This window comes from Gekko japonicus, unplaced genomic scaffold, assembly GCF_001447785.1.
Source record: "Gekko japonicus isolate JY-2015 unplaced genomic scaffold, Gekko_japonicus_V1.1 scaffold437, whole genome shotgun sequence".
NCBI classification, from domain to species: domain Eukaryota; kingdom Metazoa; phylum Chordata; class Lepidosauria; order Squamata; family Gekkonidae; genus Gekko; species Gekko japonicus.
This window is the reverse complement of record NW_015160223.1, coordinates 260,529-281,292: the sequence shown is the minus strand read 5'-3', so window position 1 is coordinate 281,292 and position 20,764 is coordinate 260,529. Positions and strand designations below refer to the sequence as shown.

The 20,764-nt window shown below is 45.6% G+C and overlaps 1 protein-coding gene across 1 annotated transcript in view; it reads right to left on the bottom strand.

Moving 5' to 3' along the window:
• RSBN1 (round spermatid basic protein 1) overlaps window positions 1–19,891 on the bottom strand; it is a 42,235-nt gene extending 22,344 nt beyond the window's left edge. The window contains exon 1 of the mRNA XM_015411451.1: window positions 19,682–19,891. The gene's annotated coding sequence lies outside the window, so the exon portion shown is untranslated. The remainder of the gene's footprint in view (window positions 1–19,681) is intronic.
• Between the last annotated feature and the right edge of the window lie 873 nt (window positions 19,892–20,764).

Here is a 20,764-nt window from a genome sequence, read left to right as displayed (position 1 = left end):
TTAAGAAGTGAAGCCCTTCCCCCACATACATCTTGGGAAACTGTTAATAATTGTCAGTGTTTAGATGTACCAGATTACAAGAAAAGTGTCTGTTTCATTACATTATGAAAAAGTCAGGAACAAGACTATATAGCCTGACCTTAAAAAATTCATAATCTAAAAAGCTAAAAATCATCCATTTTACAGCTACTTCCTGTGTCAGTTCCCATTCACTCAAGTATATCTAATAGCCAAGTTGCCCCCTCCGTGCGGATATCTAAATCCACACATCAGGGGCACTTGGGGGGCAGGGAGATTTTCCTGCACATTTAGGGCAATCCCTAGGTGTGCAGAAAAATCTAAAAAGTTTTAAAAATTATAGGGGGGATACTTAAATCCCCCCAAAAGTAAAGCAGCGTTCCCTGTGCATGCACAGAGAATGCCCTGGCAACTGTCTCCCCAGCGCTCACCTGCTGCTGCTTCTGCAGGTGGGGAGCTGTGGGGAATACTCCCCCTCCCCGCAAGTATCGCGGGTCCCACTTCTTGTTACTACTATTTTTTACATAGTAGTTTTAATGTGTACACACTTAAAGACATCACACCCCTACCCTGAAGGATTTATAATCTAAGATCTGTCTTAAAGGAAACAGAAGTAAGTAGGAAGGAGGAGCTGGAGATGCAAGGAAAGAATGTAGGCATGTAGACATTCCAGTAACACAAACTTAGGCATATTTTTGTAAGGGATGGGGAATAAGGGGTTATGTAAAAGGCTTTACAAACAAGTTGGTTTTGAGGAGAGATTTTAAATCAGTGGGAGGTACACTCCCGTAGGTCATTCCTATCACAAGAAGGGTTTTAATATGTTTACCTGAAATTCAGGGGCCAAACTCATTTCTGAATTATCGCTAGAGCTGTGCATATACTGTGACTTTGTACTGGTGTGAGATGCAGAATTCAGTTTCCTATCTCAGTTTTTATTTTTTTAAAGCAAGCAAGAAATTGTGAGAGGCGATGAGTGCTGATACCTCAGAAGGTAGAAGGGTGGCTAAAACAGACTCCCAGCAGTTCAGGGAGGGGCTTCGGGCTCTTATGTAGCTCCCTACCCTCTCACTTCACTAGCACTGAAGAGTTTGCCTGTAGTAATATATGTCATACAATCTACAACATTTATGAAAGTTACAGAGCTCAGCTTTTCTGGGCACAGAATTTGTGATGCATGGACACAGTTTAAAGTGTTTGGTATACCTATTTATGGGGACTCTCCATAATTCATCATCAGTTCCCACACTGGCAGACAGAAGGACAGGGAAAGTACATCTGAATAACTTATCTATACACCTACACTCAAGACAGATGGAAGCAGCCTCATCAGATAGGGAATTTCCCCTGATCAAATGGAAAAGACACAGAGCAGCAAATGATAGGAGATCAAACCTCAGCAGTGAGGAACACTCAAGATGTCAAATAAGCACATAAAGCCATTGCCAGCAGATTTTCTCCTTTAAAAGCTAGAGAAAAATAACTTCAGAAAGCAACATTGTATCTACCACTACCAGCTTCCAAACACCAGAAGGATGAGGTCAGTCCACCATGACCAGCTGACTCTAGGGTGACAAGTACATACCAAAGCCTGGCTGGAATTTACTGAGGACAGGAGGAACAGCAGAATTGCTCAGAGTAAACTCCAGTACTCTGTCATGATAGAAAAATAGGCAATGAGACCAAAGCTATCAGTCAGAGAGGTCCACTTGCCACACCATGGGTGTGGCTCAGATCAATACTAAAGCTGTAATCTGAGAAATCGCTTCCAAAGATTCCCTTAGATAAGATCCTGATGTGGGAAACAGCAACTAATTTAGATGATATACAAAACCCAACATATTTGCTGGATCAAGTAATCCCAAGTTTTTCTTTCTCCCTCTCTCTATAAAAACCCACTGCCCTGGAAATCCATGTATTTCAGCAGCCACCAAATCAACACTAACCCTTAACGCAAACAGTCTTCCAGGTATGTCTTGTCATTATTAGGCTACATGAGCTCCTCTATAGAAAATATTCTTCCAATTGAATCTCACATGTGATTTCAAATACTCAAATGAGAGAACTAAAAAGGAGGAAACTTACAACAGTCCTAGACACATTTTCTCAGAAGTAAGCATATGAAATTAACTAGAAGGTTCACTGGGGATAGGAGAGAGAGGTGGTTGCTGCTGACACAGATCATTATACCTCTACAAATTATGGTTACTAAAAGAAATGAGTGTCTTTTACACAGTGTGAATGGTTAAGAGGATGGTATGCTAAATAGGAATTATTAGTGCTTGATTACTAAAGAAAAATCTGCCTTTCTTGGCAACTTCGCATTATAGAAAATCCCAAAAACTCAAGTTATTCAGGAAAATACTTATGAAGAAAAGATCAAAAGAACCAAGGTTGCAAGTTCTTGAAATCAAGTATTTTGTTATAGGGGTAGGACACGGGGTCCAGCCCTTGAGGTCAGTAAGAAAAACCCAGCAGTTTTAGGCAGGTCCAGGCACATGCAAAATTTAAGATAGGTGATTCTGTGCACCCACCCCTCATGAACATCAGCTTGTGCTATGCATATTTATCCTGACTAAGTCATAAGTATTAGCTGCTAAGGACCAGCGATGGATAATTTGAAAAAAAGCTGCTAGAGAGGAACAAGACAAGAGGAGAAATCCAGACAGTTGTTCTTATTGTGTGCTCTGACAGCCAGGAAATCATACACAGCTTCAATAGTTATTTTAAGCCACCACTCATCATCTGGTGCACTGCCTGGAGTCAGAATGAGTTATCAGTCACAATGAGTCCATGAATACAGCAGTACCACACAAACAAGCTCCCTACTTCAAACTACTGCTGAGATCAAAGCTCAGTAAGTTGCTATGACAAGTTCTCAGAAGTCCTGAGTAAAAATGGGAGCCATAATTATATATTCATAACATAGTTGCTAGGTCTCTTGCATTAAGCCAACAACATATTTTTAAATAGTCATATGAACTGTTTAGTTCCCGTCAGACCGACAGTCATGCATGGCAGCTATATTGAACAGTCATTTTTAAGCATCTGTTTCAATTTTAAGAAGCTATTCTACTCAGTAGATGCTAAGCATGATTCTAACAATAAGCCCAGTGATTTTTGGTGTTACCGGAACCATTTATGAAGTATAGTGTAATATGATGCAAAGAGGATCATCAGTATAATCCAATGTATGTCTACTCAGAAGTAAGTTCCACTTTTTTCAATGAGACTTACTCCCAGATATATGTACATGGGAAATTCCAGAAAGGTGACATGCTTAATTTCCCTCCTAAAATCGACTGATAAATTCAGAATAAATATAACAGTATTCTTTTGTAATTCTCCTGAAAATAGCCTACGTTAAGATCACAGATATCTTGGATACAGCTATTTGGATGTTTAAAAACGGGGAGGAAGGGAACTTGATAGATTTTTCACTGATATTTAAAGAACAGGTTATTCTGAACTGAGATCAAAGCTTCACATGTATTGTATGAAATGTTACATTGGACCTATCTGAAGGTTCTTTCCCTTCAGTGGGGGAGAAGTCATCCAGGAACTGGTTAGGTCACGCCTCTGCTCGCTCGATAGGCTATGCAAATTTCTTTTGTTGCATTGCTCCTATTGGAGTGGCCCTGGCCGACCTCTCTAGTCATGTCCAAGCCCTTCCGTGGATCGCTCTTGCTACATGTTCGCTGTCATCCACATAATTTCTATTCATTTTGGTGCAGTTCTCCGTTTTTCACCACTGCCTTCTTCCAGCCTGATTTGGGTGGAATGTGGACGACTTCTCCCTCACTGAAGAGAAATAACCTTCAGGTAGGTCCAATGTACCATTCTCCTTCAGTGGGGGGAAGTCATCCAGGAACTGGTTAGCTGTACCCAAACTATTCTTCTGGGGTGGGTGATCAGTCGCACTCTTTGGTGCACCCCTTGCCTGAAGGCTGTTATTGTGTGGGGTTTTTTAATTATGTTTTCACCACTTGTTGCAAAACTCGTCTGCCAAACGCCGCCTCTGCTGACGCGGCTTGGTCCATCCCGTAGTCTCGCACAAACGTGGAGAATGACGCCCAGGTAGCTGTTCTGCATAGCTCGTCTACCACGGCTCGTGTTGAGAATGCCACTGTTGTTGCAGCAGCTCTCGTGGAATGAGCTGTTAGTTTGCCTGGTGGGGTGAGGCCTTGTGCCTCATAGGCCTTGGTAATGCACTGCCAGATCCAGTAAGCCACTGTAGTTTTTGATGCCTTTTCCCCCTGATTTGGGTTCCCGTAAGTCACAAACAGGGCGTCGGACCGACGGAAGCCGGCCGTTCTGTGAAGATATATACGTAGAGCCTGACGTACGTCCAGCTTGTGCCACAACATTTCCTTGGGGTGTGTTGGCCTCGGACAGAAAGAAGGCAATGCAATCGGCTGGTTGAGATGGAATGTAGAATTTACCTTTGGGATGAATGATGGATCCATCCCCAATGTTACAGAATCTCACGGGAAGATGCAGAGCTCCTTCCTTGCCGAAAGAGCGGCCAGCTCGGAGATTCTCCTAGCCGTAGTCACTGCAATGAGGAAGGCGACTTTCCATGATAGGAGCCGAAGTTCTGCTGATTTCATAGGCTCGAATGGAAGTCTAGTAAAGGCGTTCAAAACCTTGTGTGACTCCACCTAGGGAATCTGTGCCGTACCGGAGGAGCCAGCTGGCTAGCTCCCTTCAGGAACTTCTTCACATAACTGCTGGATGATATCTTCCTTCGAGTCTTGCTACCCAAGCATGCTTGTATGGCAGCCACTTGGTGCTTCAGGGTGTTTGGTTGAAGTCCCTGCTTCTGGCCCTCAGAGAGAAATAGGATGACCTCCTTGTCTGTGGCCCGCATAGGTTGGATGCCCATGGTTGAGGCCCATCTTACGAACATCCTCCATGTATGGCTATATATGCAACGTGTAGAGGGCTGTCTCGCCTGCAGCATGACTTCAACCACCTCCCAAGGGAACCCCATACTGGTTAGTCGGGTACTTTCAATTTCCATGAAGTCAGTTGTAGCCATGTCGGGTCCGGGTGTAGGATGGGCCCTTGGTGTAGTAGGTCCGGTCTCTGGGGCAGTGTCCACGGTCTCACTGTTGCCAGCTGCACCAACTCCGAGACCCACGGTCTTCTTGGCCAGTGGGGTGCCACAAATACCACTGTGGCCCTCTCCTGATTCTGCTGAGCACTGCTCCTATTAGGGCCGTAGGCAGAAAGGCGTATAGGAGACCCTGTGGCCATGGGTGAGATAGCGCGTCGATCCCTTCTGCTTCCGAATCGTGGTATCGGGATAGGAACCGTTCAACTTGGTGGTTCCGAGAGTTCGAGAGGAGATCCATCACTGGCATCCCGAATCGTTGTGCGATCTGGGCAAAGACCTCTTTGTTCAGTGCCCATTCGCCCGGGTTCAGGTCCTCCCTGCTTAGCCAGTCCGCCTGTTGGTTGGACAGGCCCCTTAGGTGTTCTGCCCGGAGACTTAAAGTGTATTGTTCTGTCCATTGCAGTAGGATCCTTGCCTCCTTGAATAAGGATTTCGACCTGGTGCCCCCTTGTCGGTTGATGTGTGCCTTTGTGGACATGTTGTCTGTGCGTACCAGGAGGTGATGGTTTTGCACGTGTTGGTGAAAAGCCCTCATTGCTAGGGTGACAGCCCAGAGTTCCAGCCAGTTGATGCTGTGAGAGGCTTGTTGCGGGGACCATCTGCCTTGCACGATCAGGTGACCACAATGCACGACTGTATAGAAAAATTGCTTTCTGCTTTCTATATCCCCATGCCTTCTCCAGTGATGTCTTTTGATAACATGCTGTGTCTTGTTTCCTGTTGCAAACCAAATGGTGGGCGCCACATGGCCTCAATAGCCATGCCATAAACCCACATTCTTTCACACTTTCATGCCAAACGCCAGACCTCATGGCTCCACTTTTTGGCCCACATGCGACTAGTCACGTGGACCATGAAGTAGCTGGAGTTTGGGGTCAGCTGACTGCAGACAGGGTCTCCAAACTTCCACCCAATCCCACAAACCTGATGTTCGCAATCATGGCAACCAACAATTGGGCACACCCATGCCCACTCGCAATTGGCTGATAGCCACATCTAATTTGTGACTGGAATTGGGGTATAATTGTTTTGATCCCTAGGGGAGTGAGCTCGCTTGCTTAGCTCTCCCTTCCTCCTCTGTCAGTTTGTTTTATTGCACCTGAAAATGATGCCTCTTGAGAGACAAAGAGTTGCTTTGGGACTTGGAGCACATGGTGTGCAAAAATGGGATTTCCCTTCAAAATCCCTTGATACTGGGACTGTCTTGGACTGATGAATATGCCTGACATAGTAACTATGAATCATTAATGTTTAGTTAAGGCAAACAGCCCTAGCCTTTGTTATTTTTGTAATCTCTGGTAGTCTATGCTAAGCTCTGTACTGAATAAAGATCCTCCTTATTGCTAAATTGGTTTTGATATTGTAACTGAATTCCAAGGCTAAATCCTGTGGCCTAAACGCTCACCATATATGCTACCATTGGAGAGGAAAGGTGTGCATCTCTGGAGTGAGTTGCTAAGGTGTTCTGTCCCAGATGCCAACTAAGGGTTTGGAATCTCTCCCTTAGGAAAGGCAGGGACTACTGAAAAGAGGTTCTGGTGGCAAATTGTTCTAGAAACCAGAGAGGGTATAGACCATCTCGTGGTTTGTTGTTTAATGTACTGAAAAGTACAGGATTCCCTCCCATTCCTGGACTGGCCTGGGTGGGCTAATCCCTGTACAGCGCCCCAGCCCCTCTTACTCGCATCTGTGGTTATCACGAGTTGCTGTGGCCATAGGAAGGTGATGGTCTTGCTCAGGTTTGACTGCTGCGTCCACCAGTGCAGGTCCCTCCGAAGATCATCCGAGATTCTTATCGGCACGTGTCTTTTCCTGGCAATGTCCTGCTGGAATGGTAGAAGCGCCCACTGTAGAGGTCTGGCGTGGAATCATGCCCACGGGATCAGGTTGATCATGGAAATCATGAGGACCTGCAGCGTAGCCAGCTGCATGAGGTCGATATGTCTTTTGGCCCTGACGTTCGTCACTAAAGTCCGAATCTTGATCTGCTTCTCCATTGGTAGTGACACAGTGGCCCGCCCTGTGTTCAGTCTCGTGCCCAGGTGTACGATGTCTTGTGGCTCTTCTCCTCGTTGATGATGAAGCCGTGCGCACACAGGAATTCCCTCGCCCTTTGAGTGTGGCGGGCTGCTGTCTGATAGTCTCCCGCCCGTAGCAGGGCATCGTCCAGATAAGGATGAATGTGTATTCCCTGCATGCGCAAGGCGGCCACCAGAGCCACCATGACCTTGGTGAAGACTGGGTGCTGAAGATAGGCCGAAGGGTAGGGCCGTGTACTGGAAATGCTGGTCCCCAAGGCAGAAACGCAGGAACTGTCTGGAGAAAGGATGCATTGGGATATGCAGATAGGCCTCTTTGAGGTCCATAGAAGTCATGAAGTCCACTTGTTGCAGGATCTGTAGGATGTGATGTAGGGATTCCATCCGAACTTTTTTCCTTGCCACCCATCTGTTGAGTCTGCGTAGATTTAATACAGTCCTCCAGTCTCCTGACTTCTTTGGCACTACGAATAGTACGGAGTATACCCCTTTGAAGCGTTTTGCTTCGGGAACCTTTTCTACGGCACCGATGTTCTGGAGGCATTGGATCACTTCCTGTAGCTGTCATAAGTGCTCCTTGTTCCTCGGGGCCGGCGACGGGCTTGAAACTGTGAGGGGGATTGCCAGTGAGTTCTATCCTGTAGCCCTGAGATATGATTTTCCGCACCCACTGGTCCGTGGTGGTCTGGCTCCAGGTCTGCACAAACGCCTGGAGCCGGCCCTCTATCTTGCAGTCACGCTGATTGCTGTTTTGAGGGGGCGGCCTTGTCAGTTCTGTAGGCTGCTGTGTTTCTAGTGTTTGACCTAGAGCCATATTTGAAGGATTTAAACAGCCTGTGGTCCTGGCCGTCCCGGCCCCTTCCCTGGTTCAAGTGGCCCCGAAAGGAATGGGACATTCTGCCCTTGTGATCTTGTTTCCACCAGTAACCGGACGAAGGCATTGCCTTCTTCTTCTCCCTGGTCTCCACCAAAGAGGAGCCTGCCAGAAAACTTCTCCGTAGCCAAGTTACTTTTGGGGACCCTGAAGCTTGAACTGTTAACAGCCAGGCGGCAAACAGAATGGTGGGGTGGAGCCCTTAAAAATGGGCCATACAGGATTAGGGGCCATGAAGCTTAAACTTCATTAGTTTCATAGTAGATCCCCCCCTATATGGCTATTGAAGGAGTGTGCTTGTTTACACCTATTGAGTTGCTGGGATGGAGGGAGGAAAATAACACTTCATAGTGGAAACTGCCAAATTACTATTACAGTAATCCTGGATCCTCAAATTAATTGTTTCAGCAGAGGTGGTAATTTAACATGGCTCAAATTGTAAACCATCAGGTACTATGCATCTTTCACTTGCAGCTGTACAAAATAAAAATATGGAGGTGACACTATAAAAAGGCTGCTGAACAAGGACTTGAGAACAAAAGGCCACTTGATCATTTTAATTATATCCACAATCAAAATTTCTGGTGCAAAGTCTCTTAATATACAGAAACAGCACTGCAATTGTAGCTAGTAAATCCAGCATAGCAGCAGTTTATTTCAGCAGAAAATAAAAAGGAATCTAATAAACCATTAACATTTTGTTCCAGCATAAGCTTTTGTGGACTAGAAGCCACTTCTTCAAATGCACTGTAGTGTGTTCTCACTAAGCAGACATCTATGAGGTTATGGGAAATAACTGCGGGACAATGAAGTACAAGTAGAACAGCATAAGATGTAATTGTGTAAAATTCAAAAGAAGTTCAGAGACCATTCACAAGAGCCACCATTGGCTGTTTCACTAGTTTTGCAAAGCTGGTCAATGCCAGAAGTGACTGATGAGGTCCAAGGTTTACCAGGATGGTTGGTACCTAAAATGACTAAGGAATCCCAAATACCAATCTCAGCATCAGATTAGGTCATGCTGGGAATCCCCCCCTGAAGTGTGTAGGGATTGTGTTTTGTTTGGTTTTTGCTAGGACCAGGGGTCTTGTTGTAGAAAAAGAGCTGCTGGAGCTCATTAGCATAACTCATTAGCATAACTTATTTGCATATGCCACGCCCCCTGACATCACCGGAAGTGACAGAAGGCCACACCCCCTGACATCACCGGAAGTGTGTCAGAAGGCCCGGCTACTTACCCTCCTGCTTCATCCTCATTCCCAAACGGAATGAGGATCGAAGCAGAGGGCGGGGTAAAGAAGGGGGCGGGGCTTCACCACGTGACCGCCCCGCCCCCTAGAGGTTCTCTTCCGGAGCTCCGTACCTGAGAGCTCCCCCCCGACTAGAGCCCTGGCTAGGACTGATGACTTACATCAGCAACAGTATGTCTTAGGTGGCTGAAAAGTTCCCTCACTAGTTTCTGAATACTGCTGCTTTCCCGTGTCAAATGTGTAACCTTTATTCTTTTGTGTAAGGATGGACTTGTTTACCCTATGTAGAGTGAAGAAAGGCATAATTCACAATTGTACGTATCTTACTGAAAGACTAATAAATGAATGAGCCCAAGTAGCCAGTTCATTTTATACTTTTCTTCAATTTTACAGTTATATTTCACACTGTACTTCCTGCATTTCATGGCCCTTTCAACTAGTTTGTTTTTCTCCATAATTCATATAAATGTCTGCCCAGTGAGGCCCTACCACGGTGCATCTGAAGAAGTGGGTTCAGATCCATGAAAGCTTATACTTTAATCTCTAAATCTATCACTTGCTCCAACAGTGGAGCTGAGGGTTCCTGAATACTCAGTAGACTCCCCAGGTATGTAGAAATATATTACCCTATGAAAAGGGGTGGGTGGGGTACAACGTGGGAAGGGTTGTGTTCATTGTTCCTCTGGGGAGGCACAGAACTGGGAGGGCATCTAAATTGAAGCAAGTGGGAGAAAAAATGGAAATTAGTTTACTCAAGTTCCTAAGAATGCATATCAACTGGAAAGGAAAAATTGGGGCCAAGGGAAAGTTTTCGAGTCCCCCCCACCTTCATTCCACCTCCATGCAATTCCTGTCTTGCTCCCAACATACTTCCCTCATTGTCAAATGCCTATTAGGAAGGCTGTGAATGTGTCCACCTACAAACCAGGTAGTAGTTTCTGCATGGTTTCATAACTCCCTAAACAGGCTGAAAAATATTAGACTCCATTCACCCAGACAACTGTCAAATGGGTAATTAGCATGCCCTAAAACTACCCTGCCACTACAATAATCTCTTGAGGCTCTGCTTCAAGTATACCCAACTTTCTTAGATTAGATAGGTGGCAACTTCTCAGTTGTAGCTCCAAAACTGTGGCACTCCCCCCCCCCCCATCTCCTTCTGTTGCCATCTTCCATCAGTGGGTAAAGATATTTTTTGTTTTCACCTGCTGTTCCCTCAGTGATCTCTTCTTCCAATCCTGTGTTTTAATTTCTGTTTTTATGTATTTGTATATTATTGTACTGTGTGTGTATTTTAGCTTAGCTTTTAGGTGTTTCACAACATCTACTTAGTCTACAAGTCTACTCAGAATCTTACTCAGATCTAGTCAGTGCAGCTTACTCCCAGGTAAGTGTTCTTAGGATTGCACCAGAATAAAGTTTGAATCCAGTGACACCTTTAAGAAGTTTTATTCAAGGTATAAGCTTTTGTGTGCAAGCACACTTCTTCAGAAATTGTAGGATTGCACTGTTGGCTTGGTTTTAAGGGTTTTTAAAGATGTTTTATTATGTATGTTTTTAATCTGTTAGCCAACTGATCAGGGCAGAAAGATGAGGTATACATTTTGTAAATAAATAACAAAACAATGGATCTCCTGCATCAGTATTAACGGGTGAAAGTGAGCACATTACACTGCCTTATACTGAATCAGACCACCGGTTCGTCAAGGTCAGTATTATCTACTCAGACTGGCAGCAGCTCTCTAGGGTCTCAGGCACAGGCCTTTCACATCACCCACAATGTGGTTCTTTAACTGAAGATGCTGGGGAAATGAATCTGGGACCTTCCGCATGCCAAGCAGATGCTCTACAACTAAGTCACAGCCCCTCTCTAGGTGGACAGCCCACTGGCACATTCCCATCCTTTAAGAAAACTAAGATTACAGCTTCACCATACACGAGTGGGTTTTTAAAGGGGGTGGGGAGAGCGAGAGCAAGATTGTTCAGAATCATCTGCTGGGAATTCATCCACACACATGACTTTCTCTGCACTCCAGTTCTCAGGGCTTTTTTTGTAGAAAAAGCCCAGCAGGAACTCATTAGCATATCAGGTCACACCCCGACAGCACAGCTCATTCGCATATTAGGCCACACCCCCATGTTACCAGTGGTCATCCAGCCACACCTACCTTTTCCTTCTTATTCTCTTTATCTTGTTTGTTGTCAAAACCCAGGGCTTTTTGCATGTTAGGCCACACACCCCTAATTGTAGCCAATCCTAATGAGTTTCTGCTGTTGGGTGTGGCCTATTATGCTAATGAGTTCCTGCTGGGCGTGGCCAACTTGGGAGCCAGCCGGAACTCCGTTCCTGTGCGTTCCTGCCCAAAAATAGCCCTGCCAGTTCTTATTGCCAAGTATATCCAGATCAGACAGATTTCAGACTGGACACTCCCCTGGCCTCAGCACCACTGTCTGCTGACATGAGCTACTCAACTTGTTGCAAACCTACACAGCAAGCAGTGCTGTGCTTGGCTCTATCCCCAGCTTCGCACTGCCCTGAATTAACGCTCACTGATACTCAAGAATTTCTAATATGAGCTTTCCCAAGGAACACACAACTGCATGGTCTTTCTGCTTCCTACTTGATCCAACAATTTGATCAATATAATCCTTCAGTGTAGAAACACATTAAAATGTTCTATATAATAGTGGGATTTCTAGAAAGAAGCAATTGGTATTTATTGCAAAATGTTATATCCAGTAATAAGATTTTTTTCAGCCTTCCGCTCAAATGGCAGGCCAACTAAGCAACAAACTCAGAATCTATTAAACTAAAAGGCAACTTGAAATAAAAAGAGGCCAGATTCACATCTGCCCACATTCTGTATACACTACAGATTGGTCAGACCCTTCATCTGAACAAAGATGGCTACTAACTTGGAGCTAGTCATGTACTTCAAAGTCAACCTACTGGTCTGCTGAAACACTGTGGAAAAACCTGGGAACAGCCCTGTGAAACCAATATAAAAAATACTTATCTCTCATTTACACGGGTTTTATGAAAAAGGCTGCAAATCCCATGCACATTTGTAAGTACCTATGAATACACAGTTACTTTCAATTTACTACAAATGGGATCAGGTTGCAAAACTGCCATCAATGTAGATTTAGTCAAACATCTAGCGCTTTCTTTGACAGACCACACAGACTTCTTCAGCAAGAGACATACACTTGCCATACAGCAACATCTATTCTCATTATTTGTTGTTGTTGTTCAGTCGCACAGTCCAGTCCGACTCTTTGCGACCCCATGGACCACATCATGCCAGGCCCTCTTCATTATTTACTTCAGCTTTATTATTAGATATTCCAAACAGGGTTTTTTTCTGGGGGAATATACCAGAACCGAGTTCCGGAACCTCTTTGACAAAATTCTTTTAAAAATGGTTAAAAGCTCATGAGTTTTCAGTATATGGATTGAAAACTTCATTTCCCTCTTTAGAGTTCCAGCACCTCTTTTTCAAAAGAAAAAGAAAAAAAAAAGCCTTGATTCCAGGTGATTAAAGCTCATAACGGTAAAGGTTTCCCTTGCTTGAAAACCAGTCAAATCCAACTCTAGGGGGCGGTGCTCATCTCCGTTTCCAAGTTGAAGAGCCAGCGCAGTCCAAAGACGTTTCTGTGGTCATGTGGCCAGCATGACTAAATGCCAAGGTGCACGGAATGCTGTTACCTTCCCACTGAAGCGGTACCTATTTATCTACTAGCAATTTCTTGCTTTCGAACTGCTAGGTTGGCTGGAGATTAAAGCTCATAGAAGGGAGGCAAATATCAGCCACCTATAAGTTATCAATTACCTGGAGAAAAATGTTCTGCCCCTTAAACAAAGGATTAATTTGGATGTTATTTACCAGGTGATGTTACTTCCATGCTATGAAAAGTTTCAGCTGCCTATTTCCACACATTAAACCTCTATGTAAAATACAGGAAATTTTCCCCCAGGCCTGTTGGTAACTCTAGCCACATAAGTTGGTCTCATGGAGTTAATTGAACTGTTGCTAGTACAGTTTGTCACTGTCTTGCATCCTAATATATCTTAGAGTTTTGCAAGGATGAAATGGGAGACATGACCTCATAGATGCCTTCAGAGGCAGAATGCCCATTTAAGTTACTGGCAAAATTCTTGGTTGGCCTCTGCCACAGAAGGCCCTCACACCATTTCCCCCCTCCCCCTCTGTACTTTACTAAAACTATTTCACACACAAAATATTACTTAAGCGCACTGTAGAGTGTTGGACTAAGATCTGGGACAGCCAGATTCATATCCCCACTCTACTATGGAAGCTTTTTGGATTATCTTGGGCCAACCTAATCTACTTCAGAGAGCTGTTGTTGTGGGGATAACAATGAAAAAATGATTTTGTAAGCCATTTGGGATTTCTATTGATGAGACAAGGTATAAAAATAAACAAACAATACAAAGAAGCCTGAGGCAAGCATGCATTATACAGGCATTCCCAGATTCAGGACTGAATAATTCCCAACCAAGTATGCATTCAATGACAAACCAAGATTTCCTGCTACATGTGGGGAATGGCTCCCAGTCTACAGCTACAGGCAAGGTTTGGGATAAGGCCAATGCTCCCTCTAAGCTGTGGAGTCTTGTGAGCAAAAATTCTACTTTGTGAGCTACTAGCCTTAAAGTTGTGAGCAAGCAACTTGGCTACTGCATAAATTAGTTTGCTCTGGAGCCATCCTTCCTGAGCTAAGACAAAAATGTGTGAGCTGGAAGCTAAAAACTTGTGAGCTAGCTCAGACCAACTCAACTTAGAGGAAACACTGAAGGTAACCTGATAATTTTCAAAGAGTGGGAGTTGGAGATGCAGAATTAGATGCACAGGATCTGCAGTATATCTAGTGTCCCACAAGGTTTGGTTCTCGCCATATTTAATAACTATGCAAGACCACTGAACAATTTTGAAATGAGGCATCATCAATGTTTAGATGACCCAATGCTGAACATTGCTGTGAATAGGAGCTGCCATCTGTGTTTTAAGCTACTGCCTGAATATGGTGTCACTATCTCCCAATGCACCCACTTATGAATGCTGCACACCATCAAGACTGCTGGAAGTGCCACCCTGCAAAAAAGTATCATCTGCTGCCTCTACCCAAGCATTCTCTGTTGTGGCTGCCATACTGTAGAAGGGGCTGCCTGAGGAAGTCAGGTAGGCTCCCAAACATCTACCATTCTACAGAATGTGCAATATTGATCAGGACCAGGGGTCATTTGGGGCTGGAGCACGCCGGAGCAGTGCTCCGGCAGCCCAGGAGCTGACACAAATGGCAGTGGCGGAAAGCCCCGCCCCCAGCTCCCCACGCCAAAGCGCTGTGGCCCGGGGGAGGCCTGAAGAGGCCCATCGCCGGCATCCCGGGGCCCGCACCGGAGCACTGCAGCCCAAGGAGGCCCGTTGCTGGTATCCTGGGGCTCGCACCGGAGCGTTGCGGCCCAGGGGAGGCCTGAGGAGGCCCGTTGCTGGCTTCCTGGGGCCAGCGCCTGAACGCTGAGGCCTGGGGAAGGCCTTGATTGTGGTAAGTGAGGGATCCGCGGGGGGTGGGGGGGCTTGATGGGGGGTGGGAGAGCCTTCCTCCCTCTCCCCATCTCTTTGCCCTGTTTCTTTCTTTCCCTTCTTCCTTTCTCTTTCTTTCTTTCCCTCCTTCTTCTCTTCTCTTCCCCCCTTTCGTTCTCTCCTTTTCCTCTTTTCCTCCTTTCTTCCCTTCTTTCTTTCTTTCCCTTTCCTTCCTTCTTTCCTTCTCTCTACTCTCTGTCTTTCCTTCCCTCTTTCCACCTTCTGCAGCCCAACTTTAGTGAGAAGGGGTTTAAACTTTAAACCCCTTCTCTCTTCTCTCCCCCCCCCCAGGCCATCTGGGGAAGGGAAGGGGAGGCTTTTGAAGATGCCTTCCCCCCCTTTTGCTTCCCCTTCTAAAATCACTTCCGGTGATGTCAGGGGGTGTGGCATATCCTAATGAGCTATTATGCTAATAGCCTAGTAGCTCATTAGCATACCTTATGCTAATGAGCTCCTGCAGCTCTTTTTCTACTAAATGACCCCTGATCAGGACAACGCTTGCACAAGGGGACAGAGGCTATAACCTAAGACACTGTTCCTTGTATCGATCTCTTGGTTTTACTGTACTGTTTTCTAATTTCTGTAGTCTAGTTCTTGCATTTCTTATATCAAGCCATATACAGTTTTTATTGCATAAGTTTTCATAATACAGTCTTATGATTTATACTGTTCCTATTGCATAGCTAAATTGTGTAATTCACCCCGAGTCTCAGCAAGAAAAACAAATAATGTTGTGCACGTTAAGTACTGTCAAGTCATTTCTGACTTATGGAGACCCTATGAATTAATGACCTCCAAAACACCTTATAATTAATAGCCTTGCTCAGGTCTTACAAACCAAAGGCTGAGAAACTATAAAGTAAATCAAATAAACTGAAAACTAATCTAGCTAAGACAAAGGTGATATTGATTGGCAAGATGTCAACAATGAATGGGATAGTTTTCTCCAGGGGTCATTTCGTAGAAAATGAGGTACAGGAGCTCATTAACATAACTTATGAACATAACGTATTTGCATATGCCACACATCCTGACATCACCGGAAGTGTGTCAGAAGGCAACACACACCGCTCAGGCTCCACTGGACTGTTTTGGATTGCTAGCTATTGTTTTGTGGGGGGGGGGGGGGTGCAGATCTGCCCTCACAGTGGAGGGGAGAGCTTGCACCTGAATAAAACTTGGTCTCAAAGGTGCCACTGGACTGTTTTGGATGGCTACTTCGGGGGGCGGGGGGAGCACAGATCTGCCCTCACAGAGGAGGGAGAGCTTGTACCTGAAGTTGGGCTGGGCAGGGACTCTGCAACTTACCTGGCTGCTTCTTGCTCCTCATGGCTCGACTGAGGACTGCTGGGAGCAGGGGGTGGGGCTTGTTGCATGTGCCCACCCCGGGCTCCTTACAGCCGGAGCTCTGCTCCTGTGCGCTCCTGCAGGAAATGACCCCTGGTTTTCTCCATTATTCCTGTGGTACAACTTTCATTGAAGGGCTCAATTAACAGCTTGAAAGTTCTATTTGTCCAAGATACAGAAGCAAAAAATGCCTCTTTTTTCCCAGCTGCATTTAACTCAGAATACATTTCTGCAGAATCTGATTTGTGAAATAGTAATCTCAAGGCTAGATTACTGTAAAAATTATAACTGGGGCTGCACTTGAAGGCAATCCGTAGACTTCAGTTGGTACAAAATGTAGTATTCTACCAGCTATCAGTCTCTGCCTGTCAGGAACATATTACACTGGTCTTGAAGTCTCTTCACTGGTTGACTGTTTATTTCCAGGTCAAATTTAAAGTGGTGGTGCACCTTTAAAGCCCTTCAAGACTTGGGATCTACATAGTTCACTGGTTCCCAAAGTGGGCAATACCGCCCCCTTGGGGGCACTGGAACCATCCAGGTGGGCTGGAACGATCCAGGTGTAGATCCACAAACTGCACCTTTTTGTCCACTTCTTGTCCAGGGGGATGCTGAGTAAATTTTTTTCTGAAAAGTGGGTGGTAAGCCAAATAAGTTTGGGAACCACTGACATAGCTGAAGGACTACCTCTCCCAATATGAACCTGCACAGCAATTGTGCTCCCTTACAGCAGGCTCTCCTAACTTTCCTCATTCTTGAGGATACAGTCTGTGACAGCCCAGGCCCTTTTATCACCATTCTGCTGTTATGAATGGCCTCCCAAAAGAGGTGAGCCAGGCACTTACTCTTGGGGCTTCTGGCAAGGCTTTAAGTCAGAATTATTTAATATACTTTATGGGACAGTTTGAATGGGCTCTGGCATGGGGAGGGGGGTCAACAGTGGGAGGGCTCCTAGTGTCCTGGCCCCACTGCTGGACCTCCTGATGGCACCTGGTATTTTTCGCCACTGTGTGACAGAGTGTTGGACTGGATGGGCCATTGGCCTGATCCAACATTGGCTTCTCTTAAGTTCTTATGGCTTACCTGTTTCTCAATTAATTCAGTATTAATATTTTTGTATTTTATCTGTTGTTGTTACCTGCCACTGTAGAAATTCTTGACTACTAGCCAGCGATTTTACAATCACGTATGAAGTAGATTGTGGATGGATTCTTTATTCAACTGGAAGGGGGAAGGAATGAGAGAAACAACAGAATGGCTAGAGATTATTTAATTCACATTAAGACTCTTGTTTGTTGCCTCTTTAGAGTACACATACCAAGTTCCAAAATTGTGACCATAATTAGTACAAAAAGTTTGGCTATTCAAGGGTACTGCTAAAGAACACGGTTGTATTCTCTCAACACTATCTTTGATCATGTTGCCATCATGACATTTAGTGAATTCACTATTCAAGAGGTTTAATCGTGTCCAATTGCTACTGTGCACAATTAGAGTTGAGTTATTTATGTAGACATCTTTCATGCTGAAGTCTATAGGAATCTACAGTCCACTACTGCCTAGTCTAAAAAAGTCTAGTATAATACTACAGTATTCTAGAAGAGTAACAGTGCACCACTTCTGTCTCACCTATCAAAATGAGGATATTTAAGTCAAACTTAGAGATAGTGCTTTTGTTCTCAGCACCACACATTAGCTCAATCGCACCAAGCAGCTACTACAGTTGATGCGACTGTATGAGACTCAGAACAGGAATCTGAAATTCTAAGTCAAACTTTCCTAGGTGCCAACAAGGTTTGTTCTTGTGACCTTATAGTGTCTTGCCTTCATCCTTTAAGAATAAATTGTTGGCATTACTCCCCACCCATTAAACACAGATTATTCAAAGTAGTTATGTTAGTCTCTTGCAGCAAAAACAAACTGCACTCTTCTGGCACAATCTAAAATTTTATTCCAGCATAAGTTTACATGTACTAGTGGATCCTTATTAGGCAGACATTTATATGAGGTTATGGAGAAAAAATGGAACAGCAGGGTTAAAGGGCCATGAAATGCAGGAAGCTCAAGGCGAGATGTAGTTGTGTAAAATTCAAATATAATCAAGTGAAGTACAGAAATCATTCTCTTGTTTTGCTAAACTAATTAACACCAGAAATGGCTGTGGGGTACAGGTTTTACCAAGACTGTTGATGTACTTTTTGATGACTTGTAGTTCAGCCATTTCAGAGACATTTGCAGTAATGACAGATATATCTCAACTAGACCATGTGTTTTCGAAACATGAGTATCTAACAAGCAACTCCAAAACTAAATATGCAGCTCCCTTAAAATTACAGAAGCATTAATAGCAGTCAACTGGCTTGGAAACCAAAACTACTAAAAACATGACAGGTACAAGTTATCTTAAATGGATTTTTAAGCACAATAATTTCAAGAATTACCTATGACACATTTATATTTTAAACATCCAAGGAACACTGGTTTATCTTAACCAAGAGTTCTAGAAGTCTGTATAGCAGCATGTACAGCTGCTGTTCCAGACAAGCATGCATGATGCCCATGTCAATTTCCTACTAATTTAAAGTTATGCTTAACATGAATTTCCTTACAAGCACCTGCAAAGCTGCAGAAACTATGCAACAGTGCAAGAATAAACTTCAGATCTTTGAGATCAACAGCAAGAAGCTTGGGAAAGATAATTGTGAAAAGACTATAAATACTCTGCAATAAAAAAATTGACAGTAACCTAAAATTCATGAAAACATCTATTATCACTTCCACAGAACTGAGATTTTGAGGGACAGGCTGCCTGAATAAAGAAAACCTCCTGAGACAATCTGATTACTTGACACCTCAAGATCAACAGATTACAGATTAAACTGAATGAGAAACTGATAAGGACACAGCATCAGGGTGAACTTCAGAGCACTCTGATCAGGGTGAACTTGAAAAGGGGGCAGACGAGTCATCATGCATATCTGAAAGAAGACACAGTACAAGCAGGTAATAAAGAAATACTACTAAGACAAAAATATAAAAGTGAGTGCTCCAACAGGTCCTGGGGCAGTTTAGGTTTCCAACAAGGGTGTCGGCTAGCAGAGTGACAGGTGTCAAGGTAGAGCCCTTCGACAGGTGCAACACAAACCTCGACCTTAGCGCACGACTTGCAGCGGAAAGTTCTTCATGCCCCCCACAGTACCAAGTACAACCTATAACGATCTGCCTGGCCGGGCCCGCCATCCAGTCGCCCATACTTTGAACGTCAAGTTCCTTAAGAGACGCCTCCATCTGACCTCTTGGAGGAAACGCTCAAGGACCCGACAGGGCTGCGCAGCCCAGCGGGGTCGCCAAGCGCACGACGGCCGAAGCCAACTCGGCTGCCCAGAGCCCTACCCCGCACGGCCCCCGCCGCCGCCGCCGCCGCTCACCTCGTTTACTGGGCCGCACGACGGCGCCGTCGCCGGAGCTTCCCCGCCGGCCTTTGTGCGGCTTTTCGCCGGAGGAGCGGCCAGGCTCGGAGCCGCTGCTGTCCGGGTGGTGCCGGTGCCTGTGGTGATGCCGCCGCTCGCAGTGTGGGGCCTGCGGCGGGAGGCTGAGGGGGGAGAAAGTGAAGAGGCCGGTGGTGGCGGCGGCGGCGGAGGGAGGGACGGTGGGGACGGCCGGGAGGCCGGGGAGGGTGGCTGGAGGCAGCGGCTCCGCCTGACCGGGCCCTGCCAGGAGCGGCTGTTGGCTCAGCTTGGCCCTTTTACACCCCCCCGGCTCCCCAGGCGGGCCCTTCCGCTTCCTCCCTCCTCCCCTCGGCCGGCCAGGCCGGTCCCCGAGGGGGAGCGGGGGCGTCTCTTCCGCGCCCCGGGACACGGCGCGCACTGCAGCGACCTGCGTAGCCATTTCACCGTCTCCCTCACACACATTTAAATGGCCCGAGCGCCAGCAGCCACGGCGCAGGCGTCTCTTAACGCACTGGGAGTTGTAGTCCAAGCTGGCACGCCGGGAGCAGTAGTTTTGCGCGAATAAGCGCATGGTTTTCTGCGCACGGCTTGCTGGGAAGAGAAGTTTGAGCGCAGGAAGGGAGTAGTCCTCGAGGGAGAGGAGCGTGCGGAAAGTCACGCAGTACGACTTAGTCACGTGGACCACCCACTCAGTTGTGGAAGCGGAGGAGGAAGGTGACGGCTCTGCTGTGAAGTGGGCGGGGAAATGCGCTTTTCAGGGCTTAATTTGGAGCTCGTTACGGATCAGCCCTGAAACCTGTCTCCGATGCCATTTTTCAGTCCTGGAAAACGTTTCTGAATATTAACAGCACGAGGAAAGCGTCTAAAAATGTGCAGAGTGCGCTTCCGTCACTATTATATAATCACCGTCTCCTTCCCGCCGCCTCTTTCTCCTCTCTAGAATTAAGAGTCAGACCTTTTGTTTCAACGGTTCTTTATTTTCTGTTCTCCGCCCAGCGCAGACTTTTAGGTCAGAATTTATTAAAAGTGCAATTTGCAGTTCACTGAAGAAATGTTACTAAA